We start from the raw sequence: 6,391 nt of genomic DNA, 5'->3' as shown, positions 1-6,391 counted from the left end.
TACCAAAAAAAATATAAGTCACAGGCTCTGTAAATGTGATATTATGTACACTAGTAGAAAGTACTATAACCAGGCTTTGGCAAGGGTAGTGCTTAACTATATTGGCAAAACTTGAGCACAAATCAAAGCCCTACCATAAAATCTTTGTATTTACTTGAACTTTATATTTTTGTGCGCAGGTCTTGATACTTGTGGTGCAAGAAAAGTAAAAAGGGTTTTCGTCCAAGTGCATGAATTACAGAGTATTGTTTTCAAAGAAGATATTAAAGGTCACCTAATGAAACATTAGCAAAATACTTCAATAAGTAAAATAAAAAAAATTCTAGTGAGATATAAATTCCTCTTTGAGTCACTCATTACATTCGAACATACCTATTAAACATAATCAAATTGGATAATTTTTCAATATAAAATTATGCTTATAATAAGAACACATAACTTGAGTAAGAATTCAGTTCACAAAATGAGACTACCCAGTAGTTCATCACAGTATAAACGCCACTAAAGTTGGTTCACCATGCTCCTAACCTGTTTCACATTTCTACCCCACAATAACTTTGGCAGGTGCTTGTTCACAGAACTAACATTTCTTATACCCTGATCCAAGGGCAATAAAACGTAGATGATCTCTTAGTTTCAACATTATGTAAGGAATATATCATTGAAAAGAGATAAGTAAGTGATCTGTTCCAAGTTTCATGGTCCCCAGGATTTGGTAAAAAAAATTATGATCACAGACAAGTAAGTTGGAATGAAGTACTATCTTCACCAGACTTGACACGTTATCTGGGGATTCATTGGAGTATTGGGGGCACACTGGAATGCTCATGCAAAGTCCCCAGAATTGGACACAACACCAATTGTTCTGCAAAGTAAAAAGATCTGTCATTAAACGTTGTAACATAAAACATGATGTCCCAACGAATTTACAGAAGCAAAATATGGAGGCAGTAAATATTGCTTTAAACTAATTTGGTTGCCAGAATCGTATCCAACTGCAGCAGAAAAATGTGAAAAGTTTGTTAACCAGAAACAAACTGTGGTCGAGCTTGTCAAGCTGAATTCTTTGGAAAAATTGTATTAATTTGAAACCTTCTAAAAGCGTAAGGATACTTGTTTATCACTTTTGTAACACAAAAGCTGATTATAAAGCTTTCTGGAGGTTTTTGTTTTTGTTAAGCTAAAACGGTGTCGATTTTCAAATATTACTTCAAAACTACTCTATTTGAATTTTAAAAAAAACCCCAATTTAATCGACGTTTTACTGGGAATAATCGAAGTATGCTGTTTTAGTTATAAAGGAGACCCTGTTTAAATTGATTAACCCAAAGACAATTTGTTTTAAAAAAGCAACAAACATTGTTCAATGCCTTTATAGTCAGAAGTATCCTTTATTGATTATACAGAACACACCAAAAAAAAAACACAATGCAAAAGTAAAAACAGATCTTGTTTGACGTGCACTTTTATCCCCTGTGTGTTAAATTCATACATGGGCGTCTGTACATGTAAATTAGCGTTGGACCATGTTCACAGGTTAATGCAAATATTTGCTGACAAAGTCATTGGAAAACTGTTCTTGTTACAGGACAAGTAATCCTATTTAAGATATATCTAGCAAAAAAGGATTATTGTTAGTATGCATGCAGGTATGACAACATGTTTATGTTCTTTACTTTGCCTTATGGTCTAACCACCTGTGTTAAACATAATATGATACTTTATTCAGATCATGAATGTAAGTGAACACAGATGTAAGAAACGCAAATGTAATATGGAAGGTGTATGTTTTTTAAGAAAAAAATTACCCTGCAATTAAATGTAATCACATTTTGTCGTTGTTGCTATAAAACAGCAGGTATGTATATATCCTTAAGAGGTTAACAGCATAAAACCTGATGCATCTGGTAAAAAAATAATCCTTGTATTTACTTGGTTATGGCTGTATAACTCCCAACACACGATTCTCACGTGGAGTTTTTTGGCAATTCTTCAAGAAACATGTGCCATACACTTATAAATGTTTATTTGATGCCTAGTTGATTAATGCTTATTCTACAATCAACCAGGCACCAACTGTAAGTAGAGAGATTTAAAAATCAATATTTGATAAGCATCGATGACCGGAACAATTTGATACCATTTTTAGATCTCCTTAAGAAGAAAGTCTCTATATAGATATATTAGAAAATATTAGAATTTTAAAGATAATATTAATTAACATATTTTTTACCAAATACAAATTTATAGGCTTAATCTTTATTTGTAAGAAAGGGTAAGTAGATCGGGTGGTTAATTTTTTGACCACCCACGCCTCTTAAACTGTGATATAGGCCTATAATTTATCATGATATGTGTAATACCATATTAATTAAATTGATGACATATTCAATGTATATGCATAATATAATAACATATGGTATCATATCGTTAATCATTGAATATTTAAAGCTATACACGCTATAATCTGCGTCAATTTTGAATAAAGGGGAAAATGTATGTGTTTGATTACTAATAAAAGTTACCTTAATGCTGTTAATTATAATGCTCAATTCGATCACGTAACAAATATATCAAATATTAAACAATAAAAAATATTTATTTTCCTGCCAGGAAAGTAATGCCTCCTTGTGAATATCAATCTATCACGTGATATCGACAGCTAAATTTAGTCTATCATACCACAACTGGTGAAGGGTGAACATCTTCATAATTGTGATAGTATCACAAAGGAAAGGATATTTTCAGTAAAGCATAAATTTATCCGATATACGAGTACAAACAAAAGAAAAAATACAAGCCTGTGAGTAGATATGAATACTTCCTTTAAAAAAATGACGTAGACCTGTGTTTTTCCCCTATGTGCTATTTATAGATCCTATAAGTGTTAATGCAGAAGTAGGGGTATCGTGAATGACAAAACGTATTTTACTCATTATACATGTATGTATTTCAAATTAACTACTGTTAAGCATATTAAAAATCAAGTTGGATATTTAATTAGGCAAACAATAACGACCACCTAGTTCTCCGCGGACATGCGCAATGAGGTCGGTTTCGCTCTTCCTTCATCAGTATTCATGAAAAGGTATATTTTCCTGGCAGGAAAATAAACAATTAAAAATCTATATCTTTGTAACGAGATGGAATTCACCATTGTAATTTACAGATTAAGGATAACTTTTATAAGTAGACAAACACATGCGTTTTCACTGTCATTCAAAATTGACGTAAATTATAGCGTGTATAGCTTTAATGATTTGATTAAATAGTGTACTACAAGATCTAGTCTATAAAATGGTAACGGCATAGACTGATATCACGAAAATATTACTTTAGTGTTATAATTGAATACCTGGTAATAGTTTATAATGTCATGATTATTAAAATGTCATATCTAAATCTTTTTTTTAAAAGTTTATAATATCTAACGAAAATTATATATAAGGTTTGTTAAAAGAGTTCAATATGATTCCTGTCCACTTTCATATCGGAGCAATAGAGATCAGGCTCCAAAAAAGATACTCAACGAAAAAAAAAACACGCAAGAGGGGTCTTTTTTCGGTGGGAGGTATTTCAATGTTTATGATGTGAATTTGTATCGAATCTCTGGTCATTATTCTAAGGTTTAAAAGTATACGGTTCACTATTCTACAGGTCATTATTTTACACGATCATAATTCTACAGGGGCACTGTTCTGTAGAGTTCCGTGTTCGTGTCTACCACGGGGAAATGGAATTATTTTCATCCATGTATCTTTCGGAAAAAAACATTTTCCTGCCCCAGAAACGATTCCCTCACCTTGACTGATGTCTGTATTTACAATGTTATGATGCATAATTTAGCTCCTAAAAAGTCAATTTCTTGATATATTTTTAAATTATGTCTTAAGTAGACGTTATAATCTACATAATGAATAATTCATTACATAAGGTCAAATAAACAATCTTTAAGCAACAGTTTTTTTTACCATATTTAAATGTACTGAGTATGTTTTCACACATTGCTAAAAAAGAGATATGGTGTCGTCTATACAGCTACTAACAAAACCATCAACTGGTTCCCGTAAGTAGTAAGTAATGAATGTAGTAATGTGAATATTATTCGACAGACCTTCATTAAAATTGATTAAATTGTCTATATATCTGCTTTTTTTTTTAAAAGCATAGACTGCATTGTCGTATCATGTCAAACTCAGAGGTTGGATTAACGCGGATAAATATGTTTTCGGTTGATGTTTAGTAGCATTGAGATTGTTGTAGGATTTTATAAATATTTGCTGATTAAGTGAAAAGTGTTTTCCGAATGCCATGATAATAGGACAGTTTTGAAAGAAATTTAGAGGAAATGTAAATCCTGTTCAGAATTTTATGGTTAAAAGAGTAGACCAACCAAGTTACCTGAGTTTTCTACTTGTCAACCAAATGAATTCAAGCGAGCTAATAAGTAATTATGTTTGATTCACCTTTAAAAGTGAAGGACTTGAGGGAAAAAAACCTCGATGGTAACCGATGAGACAAAAAGAAGGTGTATTATGAGTCCACAGGAAAGGTAAAAAATGTGTGCAGTCATCCAGAACGATCGATGTCGGTAGCTTTCAACTGTTTAAGACGTGCTGCATTTTAACAATGCTGTGTACACGAACCAATGTAATTATGTCTATCTTCGAACAATGACCGATACAAAGTTATCCTAAGGTAACCATCAAGGAATCGGATTCATTTGTTTTTCATGAAAACCACCTTGAACTCAGTTGAACATGTTAGAAAAATTTTCATTACTTGGGTTTTACATGCTCTTGGCTCTCAATTTTGAAAGTTTCATGAACTTTGGGATTAAGATATACTTGTGTTTTAGTGAAGAAGATTTTCATCCTACAAGTAAGAAAGCCATTGACTGTAAGTTGATTAACTAGAAAATTATTATTTATACGTAATACGTGCAAATTCGTACTAATTGTCAAGGATTGCAATGCCAATTGTTAAAAAAAAAAGATCATCAAAAAATAAAAAAGGTCTTTTTTTATATATTAAAGTAGAACTAACAACATAGTAAGAACTTGAATACAAATGATTATTGGTATATCATATTAATATGTCGAATGAGACCCGGTGATTATTTCAATTGCACCCTTTATAAATGAAAGATTTGAATATAAAAAAGAAGGTACACTGTACATGTATCAAGAAACGTTAATTAAAATTAATTTCTTACAGCAGGACAGTAACAGTGACAACCATGACTGAAAGACATACAATCTACTTCGCCGGGAGAATCACTGGAGGGAGAAAGTATGCTGATTTATATCAACGAATTGTTGAAAAGTTAAAGACATACGGCAACGTTTTGACGGAACATGTGGCAAACCCAACAGTTGAAGCCGGTAAAATAAAATTTTGGATATTTTTTACATTTATTGAGTGTATACAATCGATATGGATAAAATATGGCAAATGCGGTTTGATTCTTTTTTACTTTCGCAGATGAAGACAACGCGGGATTAACTGACGTTTTCATACATGATAGGGACATGGACTGGCTTTATGAATGTGACGGTAATATTTGTAAAAGAGAAAATTAAACTTAATTAATGAGAGACCATTCTTCTAAAGGTTCTTTAACTCTGGGCTTGCTAAAGTTCTATTTTTCAATAAGTCATATGAATAACAATATTTGAATCATATTTTTGATGCAAAGCAATAACGAGAGGCAGTTTTATAAAGTGATATATATTGATCGAGTTAAATAACCCCCCTAAATAACCACAAATATTTGCATATATGCTAGCCACGCTAAACAATTAGGGACATTTTATCATAAATTTGAAATACTAGTATAAGATAATTACAACGGTTTAATTTAATGATAAATTTTGTATTTATCGATGTATTTCTATTTGACAAAATGTCATTGCATTACAAATTATATAAAATCACAAAGCACTGCCTCTCTTTCTCTTTCCATGGTAGTCATTGTTGCTGAAGTAACACAGAAGTCTTTAAGAGTGGGATACGAGATTGGAAGAGCGGTTGCTCTCAACCCCTAAAATGTACATTGTCATGTTACTGTAATTCTTTGTTTTATTTGTACAAATATACATTTGAAGTTATTTCATAATTTTGATTTTGATTTTAGTGCCCACAATTGAAAATATGATATCATAAAGTTTACCTTTTCCCGCCATTTTCTCATTTTTAGCAAAAAAAGGCTTGTTTTGAGGCAGTTTTTCTGTAAGAAAACATTGAGCGACTGCTTGAACAAACAAAATATTTTCACCAAAGATGTATCTCTCCAATACTTATGTGACAAAAAGTTCGTTCTTGTTCAAAGAGTCGCTCTATATTTCCCATTCGAAAAAAAGACAAGAACAAATGTCAATTTTTGATTGAT

At 31.6% G+C, this 6,391-nt stretch overlaps 1 long non-coding RNA gene across 1 annotated transcript; it reads left to right on the top strand.

The window, feature by feature from the left end:
- Positions 1-5,221: 5,221 nt before the first annotated feature.
- LOC117687840 (uncharacterized) lies at positions 5,222-6,074 on the top strand. The gene is made up of 3 exons (XR_010711645.1): positions 5,222-5,384; positions 5,485-5,556; positions 5,971-6,074. It is a non-coding gene; the product is annotated as an uncharacterized lncRNA (long non-coding RNA).
- The last annotated feature ends 317 nt before the right edge of the window (positions 6,075-6,391 follow it).

Source organism: Magallana gigas, chromosome 1 (genome assembly GCF_963853765.1).
Source record: "Magallana gigas chromosome 1, xbMagGiga1.1, whole genome shotgun sequence".
NCBI lineage: Eukaryota > Metazoa > Mollusca > Bivalvia > Ostreida > Ostreidae > Magallana > Magallana gigas.
Note: the sequence above shows the minus strand (reverse complement) of the source record. Positions and strands in the feature narration are given on the sequence as shown.